Here is a 14,787-nt window from a genome sequence, read left to right as displayed (position 1 = left end):
TCTCATTTTCTTCATTCATCAGCTCCTCAAAATACTCCATCCACTTTCTCAACACACTCTCCTCGCTCGTCAGCACATTCCCATTTGCGTCCATTATCACCCTAACCTGCAGCACATCCTTCCCAGCTCAGTCCCTCTGTCTTGCCAATCGGTATAAATCCTTTTCCCTTCCTTTGTATCCAACTTCTCATACAGCTCGTCATATGCCTTTTTCTTAGTCTTTGCCACCTCTCTCTTTGCCTTTCGCCGCAACTCCTTGTACTCCTGCCTACTTTCTTCATCTCTCTGACTGTCCCACTTCTTTTTCGCCAACCCCTTCTTCCTTATACTTTCCTGTACTTCCTCGTTCCACCACCAAGTCTGCTTATCTTCCTTCCTCTGTCCAGATGTCACACCAAGTACCTTCCAAGCTATCTCCCTCACCACTTCTGCTGTAGTTACCCAACCATCCCACCCATCTTTACCACCATCCAACACCTGTCTCGTCTCCTCCCTAAATTCCACGCAACAGTCTTCCTCCTTCAGCTTCCACCATCTGGTCCTTGGCTCAGACCTCACTCTCTTCCTCAACCTCACCTCTAAAGTCATCCTACAGACTACCAATCGATGCTGTTGAGCTACACTCTCCCCTGCCACCACCTTACAGTCTCTAATCTCTTTCAGGTTAATATATATATTTATATATAGTGTTAAATAATAGAGGTATTTAGATTTTAAAAAATACAACAAATAAATATTATTTATAAACTACATTATAAATACTAGTACGGGCCCGTAGGTGCGTAAACGATGACTGGATTGGGGCATTATTTCAATTAGATCGGACCAACCGCATCATAAATGGCCATAACTTGGGAAACATATTCAGGTCCCCAGCATCAATTGTGACGTCATATCAAATGAAGAAGAATTGTGACGCCCCCTCTCTCGCCCCTCTCTCACCCCCTCCTCTCTTGAATTGCGACACCCCCTCTCTCTCACCCCCTCTTTCCCCGCTCTCTCGCCCCTCTCTCACCCCTAGTCTCACCCCTCCTCTATTCCCCCTAGTCTCACCCCTCCTCTCTCCCACCTCCTCTATCCCCCCTCCTCTCTCTCCCCCTCTATCCCCCCTCGTTTCGCCCTTCCTCTCTCCCCCCGACTCTCATCCCCCCTCTCCCGTCCCCTCTCTCGCAGATATTGGTCGACAGATAAATGGCCGTAACTTGGGAACTGCTCGTCTGATTAATATCAAACCTCGAAAAGGCACATCCGCGGGTCCCCAGCAATATTCCTGACAAGTTTCAATCAGATCGGACCATCAATCGTGCAAATAAAATAAAAAATAAACATTAATTGTGACGTCATTCGTGATGTCATGGCACCGTGTCTTGTCATTGGTCGACAGATAAATGGCCGTAACTTGGGAACCGCTCGTCCTTTCGATATCAAACCTCGAAAAGGCACATTTGCGGGGCCCCGGCAATATTCCTGGCAAGTTTCAATCAGATCGGACCGGCGGTTGTCGAGAAACGGCGGTCGCAGACAGACAGATACACACACACACACACACACACAGATTGCTGGAATTATAGATAGATGCATTAAAATCATATTAATGATAGTTTGAATACTTGGAAGACAGTGTGTGTTAATTGTTCGATGGAGGTGCTGTGTAATGGATATGTCCACAAGGTAAAGTGTTTATCGCTTAATCTTATCATATAAAGTGATGTGTGATTGAAATTATTCATTCGGAGTAACACTTTAAATAAAACTAATAACGAAACAAGAAGAGGACGTTGTGCAGAGCACGATACTTGCAAAATCCATAAAACAAGTTTGACCGAAAAAAAGTCATTGATGGTTGAATTCAATGACCAAATATAGAACTCCTCTTCAAATTTCAAGTCAATCGGATGAAAATTGACAATTTTAGAAATCCGGCCTATGTTGACCTTTTCATCTTTGTTGACCTCAAAAATAATTGGCTTGTTGAATTGCGTGACCTGAAATATAAATCTTCTTCAAATTTCAAGTCAATCTGATGAAAATTGAGGATATTAGAAATCTCACCGAAGTTGTTGACCTTTGGCCTCCGTTGACCTTTTGACCTTAAAACAATCGGGTTCTTGTTTATGACAAACTCTACCATGTGGTGATGTTTTGTTAAGATCGGTTTGAAATTGTGACCTGTCACACACACACACACACACACACACACATATATAAACACACACACACACACACACACACACACACACACACACACAAACACACATAAACACACACACACAGCTTTGTACAGTAATTAAATGGCATGAAAAATTTCACATGTTAAATAAAATTTTGAATTATAAAATTGTATTTCTAATCGAATGTGAATTTTAATCTGTAAATACCTGATGTCATCACCTGGACTAAATTATTTCAGAACCACCGTCCTCAGGGATTGGTCATTCATTGACTTCTTGCCACACCTTTCGTGACTTGCCTCAGCTGACACAAAGTTAACAATTGTGTTGATTTTTAAGGAGCTGGTATGTCAATAAAGAGGGCACATATCTAAAAGGTATCCACATCTCTGTGTATAGATTTCATGACCATCATGATACTCTCAAACCATACTTACAATTTCACCTCTCTGCCCGGGGTGACCTGGCATGCCCTCTTTTCCAGGCAGTCCCTGCATAGAAACATTAATAAAAATAAAACCAATGTCACCTGCAGGGTGACCCGTATCTTGCCAAAAGGTGACCACGTGTGACTTCTTTAAGAACAGAGCTGCTATCCACCAGGAGCGACTCCTTGAGGAATATCTGCCTACGAGAGATTCCGATGAGAATCGATCTACAGAGTAACCATGAAAAATGTGTTTGCCTCATAACGTCACCAAATGACGTCAGTAGGGTGAATATACTGGTTCTAGCTCACTTTTCCCCATGTAAATGAATGGGGGATTTTCAGCGATTCCCTTTCTTTTCCCTAAAAATAAACCCCCTTTTTATCCGTCTTTCCCTGCTGTGCAGGGGTTTGGCTTTTTGTGAGGCAATGTTTTATGGCCGGATGCCCTTCCTGGACGCCTCTTACAACACAGGGATATGGTACACCTATTCTAACCGGGGTATACACTGGCCCAGTACACTGGTACTCATTTTGCCGACCTCGGATGGATGACAGGCTGAGTCAACCCCCTGGTGTTAATTCAGCAGCTGAGCGGGATTCGAACTCGGGACACTGGGATCCCAAGCCGCCACCCTAACCGCTAAGCCAACACCAGGCTTTGTATATATATAACCAGGCTATCCCAAGGTATATTTATTTGTCTCCCCTTTTAACCTGGAGGTTGATCAGCTCACTCATTGAACCTATAAAGATTTGTTCATTCTCAAATTCCTTCAACAGTTTAATTTTCTTTGCACAATAATCCCCATCTAAAATATTGACAAACAAAACATTTGAATCTTTATATTTTTTAAGATACCCCTTTTGTGCCATTACGAAATGATAAACTTCTCTTAATGCTCTTGTTTGGCCACCTCCTGAGCCACATATCATTTTGAGATTATAGTAAATTGTTTTTTCATTGTTCAATTGATAACCATCAAAGTTTTCAGTCCATTCAAGGATATTCATTTTTTCTTTACATCCTCTAACTTACTAGTTTTTAAATTGATTCGCTTATTTGTTTTATTTACCTTTGTTTTAGTTATTTTTTCAATAAGACTTATTTGATATTTTTCACATTCATTATGTTTTCCATTTATATACCAAGACTGAGATTTTCTCCACTCTTTAGTTTGATTAATACTTGGTTTAACCATTTATATATTGCGAAAAAACGCGGCGGTAGCCCTTAAAAACCCTAACCCATCTTCCCATCGTTAAAACACAATCTATTCTGTTCACTCTATCATACAATATCCATATGGAACACAATCTATTCCATTATCTAAAATAAATCTCTTATCATCAAAGGCTGCTAATGTCTTTTTATTTACTTCTTCACTATATATGTTATGATTATAACTTCTTATTGTATTCATTTTCCTATATTCTTCTTTCTTATTCATCAAACAATTATGATAATTTCTAAAAGTTATTGATTTCTTTATTACATATTTCTTTATTCCCTTTAACCTCTTATCAATCTGATCACCATACTTATAAGCATATGCCTTTGCTCTCAATCCAATAAACTCACTCATTACTTTTCCACCCAACTCATCCTTAAACTTACCAATAACCTTTTCATTCTTTTTGGAAAATAACTCACTCTTCTTGCTGAAATTACTTGTATCATATACTCCAATATTTTTCTTCATATCTTCATAAACATCATCAGTTTTTATATCTAGTATAAAACTATCAGTGTCCATATACAACAATGAAACATTTTCACCATACTCTTTCTTTAAGTCATTATACAAATAATCATACATCAATATCTTTGATAAATCAAGAACTGCTGTTCCAATATAAATTGGTTTATCCATTACAATACTTTCCTTTTTCATATGAATTGCAGAAAAGTTCTCTGAAAAAACCTCTTCTCTCTCAAAACTTGGTTTATTTATCAATCTCGAAGCTTCTTTCCAAGATGTTGCGAATCTAATGTTTTGCCTGTTTCTAACATTTTCCATAGTCTTTCCAAATACAGCATTATTCATTAATTTATAAAAGTCCCCTTCAAATTTTACTTTTGTATTTGCTCTCATATCTGTATTGAATTGAATATACTTTTTCACCCAAGGACTTTGTTTAAATTTTAAAACTCTATGAATTTTAGCTACTCTCAATCCTTCTCTCAAAAACTGTTTTAAGCTTCTCTGATGCAAAACATATCCCTCTTTATCATAGAATGTTGTTAATAACTTTTCTGTTGATTTACCTTTAATATTAAAACTTTTATGATAATCACTTAACCATTCTTTCTTTGGGGTTTCTTTCTCACATGCAAAAGGAAGATCTTTATGCATATTATGAAGATCACTCGGGTACCTCAAATCAACTTCAAAATAATAACCTTCTTCTTCGTCATTCAATTCCTCTTGAGAAGAAATAACAATATTCATCAAAGCCTTTTCATAATCCTTTTCTTCCACCCACTCTAATTTACCATAAGGCAGAGATTGAGACATTGCCCATCCATACAAATTATTAGCATCAAAATACATCAAATAATTACTATCTTTTTCACTATCATAATTTGGAAGATATGTATTATTTGCTTTAGCATATCTTTTTGAACATACTTGTGATATTTCACCTCTCTTGGACTTCTCAATCATCAAAAGCATATCAACATCACTGATTAAATCTATATCTTGTTTTGTCATTTTCAACATTGCACTCCAAGCTGAACCAGGAGCTGTGAAATAGTGGGCAGGATCTAATCCATAACAATTTTTATTATGACAGAGTGATCTAAAAGCTTCAAACACATCAGCTAACAATAAAACATCTGTTTTTAGATATAAATCGTGATATTCTCCAAGGTTCTTTATCTTAAATATTTTCCATATTTCTTGTGCGTGTTTATATTCCTTATCACTTATCTCTTCTTCATAAAGGTTATTATAGAAACTTTCTTTTGATGGAAGTTGTGTTTCTTTAAATCTCATAAATGAATCCATATAATCATAAGGATAAATTCCCTTACTTGTAAGAATTTTCTCTTTACTTTGAATTTCATTCCTTGTTTGAATTTCCTCTCTCGTAAGAATTCCTTCTTTAATCAGAATTTCATCTTTAATCAGAATTTCCTCTTTAGTTAGAATTTCATTCATTGTTCGAATTTTCTTTATAATTAGAATTTCATCTTCAGTTAGAATTTCCTCATTAATTAGAATTTCCTCTTTCCTTTGAATTCTCTCTTTAATCTGAATTTCCTCTTTAGTGAGAATTTCCTCTTTTGGAAAGAATGAATTAAGATTTGGGAAAGAGTCCGTGGAGCTTAGATTTGATGCGAGGTAGGCCAGTGGTGTTCCCATAAACTTGTAAGAATCTAGAAACCTAATACGAGTTATAGGTTTTGTGAATATCATTTTTGTAAATGAAATATACTTTTGACTTGTGTTTGTTATGGCAGAAATATTCCCTGGTGTTTTTGAAAGTTCATTTATAAATAGATGTGTATCATAGTTGGCGCTGTTGTGAAGAAAGACTGGAATAAAAGAAGGTAATTTATAATTAAGATTACAACAGGAATGAGCGGGACCTCCATATTTACCAGTAAGATGACAATGATCCCTAACTTTAGACTCCTTAATTTCCCCCTCACAAATATGACAGATATTGTTCTTTCTAAATTATAATTTTTCTTCTTTGGTTAATTTCATCGGTTCATTTGTTTCTTTCATTAATTTAGTGAGTCTTATACAATCCTTTTCTAATCGTTTTACAAACTCTTGTGAAGCTTTTTTCCACGATAATGTTCAAGTTTGTTATACTTTTCTCCAACAGATGATTTGATATAATAACAGAAACCACAAGGAATATGTTGTTGATATTTATTTGTATATGATTCTTTTGGATTAGGAGAAGCAGTATTTATCTTTTTAAGGATACACTCAAAATCAGCGTATATCACAAATGGGTGCATGATAGATTTATTATAATCTTCAAAAGAAATCTTTTCACCAGGTTTAGGCATTGTAATTACAGCTGATTTATGATTACTACAATATTTTGAATGTTGTTCTAATCGTTCTTTTGTATGAAATGAATTAAGACATCGCTTACAAGGATATATTTTGTTTGCTGTTCTGAATACCTGAGAAGAGATTAATCTTGATAAATTATTGATGTATGTGTAATGTGAATTCTTTCCAACACTAAAATATAAAAGATCAATGTGTGTTTCTTCATTTTTATAGTTGTTTGAAATTTTTAATATTTGAACTTTGTTTGTATCCGTTAATCCATATACATTAATAGAAAGATTATTCTTTTTCTCAAATTTAGGAATATCTGTTAGTGGCATTGGGAATTTAAAATCTTTAATGTCCAAGGTATTCTCATATTTCATATATTGTTTTACTCTTTCTGAATTACATTTTGGTGGATGTAAGTGAGCAAGAACAGACCAGAGAAAACATTTATTATCATTGTTCTTAATATTAACAACTGCCTTCTTTAGTTTTATTTCTTTTGGTAATTCAATATAAGAAGAAGCTTTAAGAGGGTTTGATTTTAGAATGTGTATATCTAAAAAGATGATTTTTAAAATATTGAATCCACTTCCTACCACTGTATTATCAACATCCTCCTCTTGTCTTGATAGTTCTTCATGAACCCCACTTTTCAAAAAATCTTGAAATGATGTTATAAAATGAAGATCTGTTCTCATATAAGGAGTTTGTTCTTCATCTTGTCTTTTCATATTCATTTTCACTCCCATATAAAACTTTAAAGTTTTCATTTCTTTTAATGTCTTTTTAATAAATTTTTCAACATCGGGTTTCACTATTTCAATTGATTCAGCTATTGATGATGGACCGGGTTCTCCAAATTGAAAAATCCTTATTTTTATATGCCCTTTAAATGCCCCATCAGTGTTTTCAATATAATAGTCTCCCTTTACTTTAAACTCATTTTTCTTGTGTTTTTGTGATTGAAGATGTTTATTATAACTACTCTTCAAAACATCCTTTGAACAGATATCACAATGTTTTCTTTCCAACTCAAGAGGAGATATTTTATGAAACAGATTAAATGTGTGTTTGTTGGTTCGGAGGTGTTTTCTATAATGTTTATATTCGTGATTACAAACATCGCAGTATGTTGTATTCACCATATTTATATAATAAATCTTTGCTTAAACTAAAATTTTCTTGATGAAAATTTCGTTTATTTTACAGGTGAATCTGTGCTTAAAACCATTTTATCCTCCAACTTTTTCACTTAATAAATACAATGTTTCAAGACACAAAAGACAAGTTTCAATCAATCTCTTCATTTGTTAAAGATACTGAGAAATATGTCAAGGATGTAAAATTGAACAAAGATAAATTTTACAACTATTGGATAAAAACTATTATGGTAAATAATATGAGTTCTTCAATTTCCTTCAGTGGAAGGGCTTTTAGTCTACCTGGTAGAACATCAATTAAAGTGTCTCTAACAAAAGTTTCTCCTCTCCTTCTAGTAATATATTCAAAACTAGAAAAAGCAATGAAACAAGAAAAAGTATCAAAAAACAAAAACCTTATGGATGAAGCTTTAGAAAGAAAAGATAAGACCATCTGTAATATGCAAGGAGAAATTTGTATTTTTTTCAACAACCCTAAAGATGTAAATCCTGATGAAATAAAGGATGTTAATATATCAGGTGAAATGACATTTCGTTCAATAGTAATTAACGATCATTTTAAAATTACCTTTAATATAAAAAATGTTGTCGTTGAATCTGATAATGAAAAAAGTATATCGATATCGATGGTAATATACAACTGAAAGTATAGATGAATTTCAGTTTAAGTAAAGTTTTACTTTATAAATATGCTAGACTTTCCTGATTCTCCATATGACAAATTTGAGAATTGTCCTGCGTGTGAAAGACGGGGATTAAACAGAGTCAAAAGCCTATAAACAATGTATATTCTGTGATTATCTTCTAATTAATGATAATAAAAAATATAAAAAGGAAAATAATTCTTTTAGATTTACACCAAAAATGAATTACTTTACAAGATTGATTAGAGAAATGAATGTAAAGTCTGAGGGTGATAACACACCTTTCCTTACAAGGGAAGAAACTGAACGTATAAGAGAAATGTTCAAAGGATTGTTGTTGTATATTATTCATGGATGTAATTTTCAGGGAAATATCAACACAAGATATTGTATAAATAAAATAATGGATTATCTTGAAATTAAACCTGAACTTAGGATAAAATATAGAGTTTCTAAAAAAGCCAATAATAAATTAAATAACCTGTTTTTCAAATATATAAATGAATGATTTTTTACCTATTTGGGAAAATAAGATAAAATTTAACAACCATAAAAATCTCCCAAATTCATTAAGATGTCTCATAGTTGGTTCAAGTGGATGTGGAAAAACCTGCTTACTTTTAAAAATGCTCCTCACTCCCAACTTTTTAGATTATGATAATTTAATAATTTTCACAAAGTCGAGTTTTCAACCAGAGTATCAACTACTCTCACAAGGTTTTAATGCTGGTCTTCAAAAAGAAGATATAATCGGTTTATTTAAACGCCAAAAAAACCTAAATGATTATAACATTGAAGATATAATTCAACTATTTTGTGATACACAGAGATGTAAAAAGAAATCAAATCCTATAACTTGTATTCTTAGTGATAATACGGATGATATACCGTCTCCCCAAGATTTGGATAAATCAAAAAGAACCTCGTTATCTTTAATGATTGTTTTAATGAGAGAAACCAAACGGTAATGGACAGCTACTACACAAGAGGGAGACATTCTTCTTGTAATTGTATTTATCTTAGTCAATCGTACTTTCAACTTCCTCGTCGTTCCATCAGAAACAATGCTAATACTTTTATTTTATTCAAGTTAAATTCAATAGATATCAATAATTTTTGGAGAGATAATTGTTCTACATTATGTAGTAAAAAGAAATTTGAGGATTACATGAAGCACACGACTGAAAAATATAAATATATTGTTGTGAAACAAGATGAGATATTAAGGGATATATTTTTTGTTTTATAAACAATTACATATATAAATGACAACTATTATTATAAATCTTGTGGGTAAATCTGCTTCTGGAAAAAAACTTTCATAAATCAAGGTTCTTGTGTAGTACAAATGAGAATATTGTAAATTTACTTAAAAAACACCCCGTGATACGCATTGTATCAACAACAACTAGAGCAATAAGACCTGGAGAAGTAAAAGGTGAAGATTATCACTATATTTCAGTGGAGGAACATATGCGATTGAGGAATGAAGGCCAAATGTTTGAGGAGGTTTCTCTTGTTACAACAAAATATTCACATTGTAAGAGTGAGTTAAGGAAACTAAAATCTAGTGGTGTTGGGATATTAGAAACTAATCCAGAAGGAACGAGACAAATTATTAAACATCTGAGTGGAGTGAAGATTTTATCATTCGGTTTTGATGTTGATGAAGAAACTCAACGCAAACGTATGAAAAGCAGAGATGCAAGTATTAGTGAAGAAGAAATTACAACTCGCATTAATGTTAATAAAGAATTTGATGAAATATTTAAAGAAAAGGATTTATTTGAACACATCTACTTGAATGATGAAGAAAAGGAAAATTTCCCTGTTGATCTTTACAATACATTAAATTATATTTTACAATAAATAAATGGATGCAAAAGAAAGAGCAAGAAGATTTAAGGAACATCAAGAGTTGGTTTCAAAAGTTGTAAAACAACAGGAAGACATAAAGAAGAAACGCAGACAGAAACTAACGGGCGAAGAAGCATTTGAAAGAAAACAAGAGAAATTTTTTAAACCACTTTTAAAAACTTCCCAAGAAGAAATGAAAGATCTTTCCACAGTTCCCACAGTAGAATATACTCCCAGAAAGCTTCAAATGTTAAAAGATTTCAGTCAAATGACGGAGGAAGAATTAGAGCATATTGGAGAATTAGAATATCATGATGAAGAATTATTTCAACAACTGGAAGAGATTAATCAACCCCCTGATTATATTGTGAATGCTGTTCAAAACAATGAATATTCAGCGGATTCAAAAAACAAAGCAGGACTCATTTCAACAGAACAACCAGCAATATTTCATCTTGTTCAAGAAAAGGTATTGATATTTAATGATGAATTAAGGTTCTTGGGTTCTGCTCAACCCCCTGTTAAACTAACTCCGAGATTAATGTTTCTTCTCACAAAAGATGGAAGACAAGGTTCAACTGTGAGGGATGAATCAAAGTATATTGATAAACCATTGGATATGGAAAATAATGATGATAGAGTATATATTGATCTGCTGAACACTCTAAATTATAAGGTTATTCTTTCTGGTAAAAGTAGGAAGAATGAGAAGGAGAAACACATTATTCAGGCTTTAAGTATCCTTGGTTCAGGTGTTAGTTTTCTTCCAAATGACCCATCGCAATTAGTTAATAGACTGTTGTTGTTGTTAGGCAGTAAGAAGGCTGGAAATAACAATTGTTTTAATGAAGCATCAGCCATTTTAGACCAGTTGATGAACATGAAAATAATTAATAAATCTCAATATAAAGACATTTTATCTCATATTAAATAAGATGAGAAGCACAATCCTTTGTTTCAATTTCACAACAAGCGACCACACATCTTCATTCCCATACCCACTACAACTTGACACAACAAAAGAATATGAGGCATCTTTATTGTCCATGGAAACTTATAATACCTTATTTAATATAACTGATAAAAATGACAAGTTTAGTTATAATCCCGGAAGTGGATACAAAACGATAACAGTCTCACCCGGAGCATATGAGATTTCTCAAATATCTTCCGAAATTGCTCGTCTTATGAAAGAACAGGGTGATGAACCAAAAAATATTGTTATAAACATTCAAAAACATACTTCAAAATCAACGATTAAAGTTAAAAATAACTACAAGGTTGATTTCACAATTGATAATTCATTTAGAGAGTTATTGGGTTTCTCCTCAAAAAGATTGAAACTAATGGGACGTTTTACAGTGATAATGTGATTCAAATATCCTCAGGAATAAATTCGGTGTTAATTCACTGTGATTTGATTGATGGTGCTTATAATGATGGAAAAAACAAATACAATATTTTCATTCAGCGCATACTCAACCCCAATTGGTTATAAATTCAATATGGAACCCAAAAATTTGGTTTATCTCCCTGTGTCAGGAAAAACCATACACAGAGTAAATTTTAGGATACCGACCAAGATAATCGTGTGATTTCTTTTAATGGAGAAGTTATATCCATCAGAATTCACCTACGTGAAGTTTTCCAATAAATAAATACGATGGTTATTGTGAGGAAACACGAGTTGGGAAAATATAAAATAATTACAGGGGATGGGATGTTCCTTTCCCCATACTACAAGGGTGAAGGTATGTATCTTGGTAGAGGATACTATAAACCTAAGAGACAAAGGGGTGTTGGACATCAATTTAGAGGAGATGGGATAATTGATACTCTCATGGGTATTGGTTCAACTATTCTTAAACATAAAGATCTAATTGGTTCAACTGCTTCTGCTGTGGGAAATGTAGCAGGTGCTGTAAAGAGTATAAAAGATGCTCAGAAGGAATCTCATAAATTACAAGCAATAAAAGAAATTAAGAAAGGCAAAACTCAGTTGTCCCCCCAAGAACGACAGAAAATAATTCAAATACTTGGATCAGGGTTTCAAAAGTTTTAACATCTTTTTCCTAAATAAATACAAGTATGGAAGCAATTGATAGTATCTATGATTTGGATGATACTATTATTATCTCAAACTCCACTAAAAAAGAAGATTACTTCAAGGTAAATGCAATAACTGGAACAGACTGGAATACGAATGGTACAAAAAGTTTTGAAATAAATAATCAACAAACCTATTTGAATCTCTCCGAAAGTTTCTTGTTGTGTAAATTTAAATTCACTAAAGCTGGGAATAACACAAACGCTACACTTGTAAATGATTTCTTCTGGAAAATGTTTGATAGTGTGCGTTTGTATATTGGAACACAAGAAGTTGAAGCGGTTGATTATGTCTCTGCTGTATCTGAAATGATAAAATTTACACTCTATACATTCAGTGATAGAATGGGAAAGGGGTCTGTCGAAGGTTTTATTCCTGATATGTCAACGGGAACAAACACAGACCCTGGATATATTCAAAGGAAAGGAGCGTATAATGATGATACAAAAGCAGAAAATAGTTTTACTGTGGCGGTTCCTCTTAAAGGTATATTTGGATTTTGTGATCATGATAAAGTTCTGTATGGTCTTAAAATTAGATTTCAACTACAAAGGAATGATAATGAAAATCGATTGCTTTTTGGTGTTGCTAGTGCTTTTGGTGAACAGAATAAATTTGTAATTGAGGAGATGAGTTGGTATATCAGTGAATATACTCCTAATCTTAAAACAGAAGAGATGTTGAATCGAAGACTTAACTCAAAGAAACCACTCAGTGTATCATACCTCAAAAGAAGATGTCAACACGTTTAACTCAATCAAACTACTTACACATGGAATTTGGGTGTTCTGGAAGGAAAGCCACGATATCTGTGGATCATTTTTAAAAAGCCAGATGGTGATACTGCGACTGATAAGAATAATGCATTGAGTGATAATGCTAAGGTGAAACAACTTCGCGTTTCTCTAGATGGAACATTTTATCCACGAGATAGATTGGAAATTAATTGGGAAAAAAATGATTTTGCTGAAGCATACAAGTCTTACCAAAAGGTGTGTGAAAGTAATGGAAATAAAGAACCTATTTTGGATATGACAGCATTTAAAAGTTTGTATACAATCTATGCGTTTGACCTGAGCGCGCAAAAGGAAACTATAAAGTCTAATCGAGTGGATACTTCCCTATACATTGAAAGAGGAGAGAGTGAAGAAGTTGATACATATTGTTTGCTTTTGGAAGAAACAGAATTGCAGATTAATACAGATAATGGTGTGATGATTAGTCTCACATAATTTTTTGTTAAATAAATGAGTGGCAAAGTACCAACTGGGGTATATGTTAATCAAATCAATCTTCATAAACTATCATCTTGTGTTCAAAATCAAAAGCCTTGTACGATTAACGTTAATACAATTCAGAGAAAAGGAGCAGTAAGAATTGATGTTTTGCTCACAAGAGAACAGGTTAAAATCTTGAATGACACTGGCTCACTTAAAATTAAAATGACAAAACCAATGTTGAAAAAATATTCAATAAGAGAGACGAGTGGAGGATTTCTCCCATTTCTAATTCCTTTATTTGCTGGTTTAAGTGCGGTTGGAGCATTGACGGGTGGTATTTCAACAGCGGTGAAAACTGCGAACGAAAGGAAGGCTCAACTCCAGGCTCAAAAAGAATTGGAAAGACATAACAAAGAGTTGGAGAAACAAATTAGTGGAAGTGGTGTAATTGTAGATTTTGCTGAAAAACTTGAAGGTCTGCCTGATAAAGCGAGATTGTTAGTTGGAGATATGCTTTCTTCTATTGCACAAGCAGGTGTAAAATTAACGAAAAGAGGTAATGGATTATATCTTTCTAATAAATAAATGAGCATTGATGAGTGGTTGGAAAAATTTGGAAAGAATACAACATCAAATTTACAACTTGTCAAATATTGTAAGAAATTAAAAATTCATAATGTGGTTATTTGTATGAGAGATGAATTAACAAATGTGCCAAAACATACAAAGAATATTATTATGAACTTAGAAGATAATAATGGGAACGGTTCTCATTGGGTTTGTATTTTTAATAGTCAAGACAAATATTATTTTGATAGTTTTGGTCTTCCACCACCTGTTGAAGTCATAAAATTCTTACAGAATGGTGTTTATCAAACATTTCAAGTCCAAGAATTAAATTCCAAGTGTTGTGGTCAATTATGTCTATATGTGTTATTTCAACTCAACAAAAATAAAAAATTTTATGATATTATTTTTAATCTAATATAAATGACTTATGTTGGTAAAGATGGTTCTATCTTTGGTGTATCTCAAGAATTGGATATTGATTTATCAAATTATTACACAAAGGCACAGGCTGAACGACATAAATATAATATAACCAAAAATATTAACATGAAAAATGCTTTTAAATTAAAAAATTATCCAAGCCCGACTGACGCGAATGAC

At 33.3% G+C, this 14,787-nt stretch overlaps 1 long non-coding RNA gene across 4 annotated transcripts in view; it reads right to left on the bottom strand.

Moving 5' to 3' along the window:
• Nucleotides 1-2,214: 2,214 nt before the first annotated feature.
• LOC147006311 (uncharacterized) overlaps nucleotides 2,215-14,787 on the bottom strand; it is a 58,384-nt gene continuing 45,811 nt past the window's right edge. For all 4 annotated transcript variants that reach the window (XR_015054932.1, XR_015054930.1, XR_015054929.1 and 1 more), the window contains exon 3: nucleotides 2,215-2,662. This is a non-coding gene — a long non-coding RNA (uncharacterized LOC147006311). The remainder of the gene's footprint in view (nucleotides 2,663-14,787) is intronic.

The sequence above is a fragment of the Eptatretus burgeri genome, unplaced genomic scaffold (assembly GCF_056783735.1).
Source record: "Eptatretus burgeri isolate ZD-2024b unplaced genomic scaffold, Ebu_testis_v1 Ebu_testis_scaffold_3192, whole genome shotgun sequence".
Lineage (NCBI taxonomy): Eukaryota > Metazoa > Chordata > Myxini > Myxiniformes > Myxinidae > Eptatretus > Eptatretus burgeri.
Note: the sequence above shows the minus strand (reverse complement) of the source record. Positions and strands in the feature narration are given on the sequence as shown.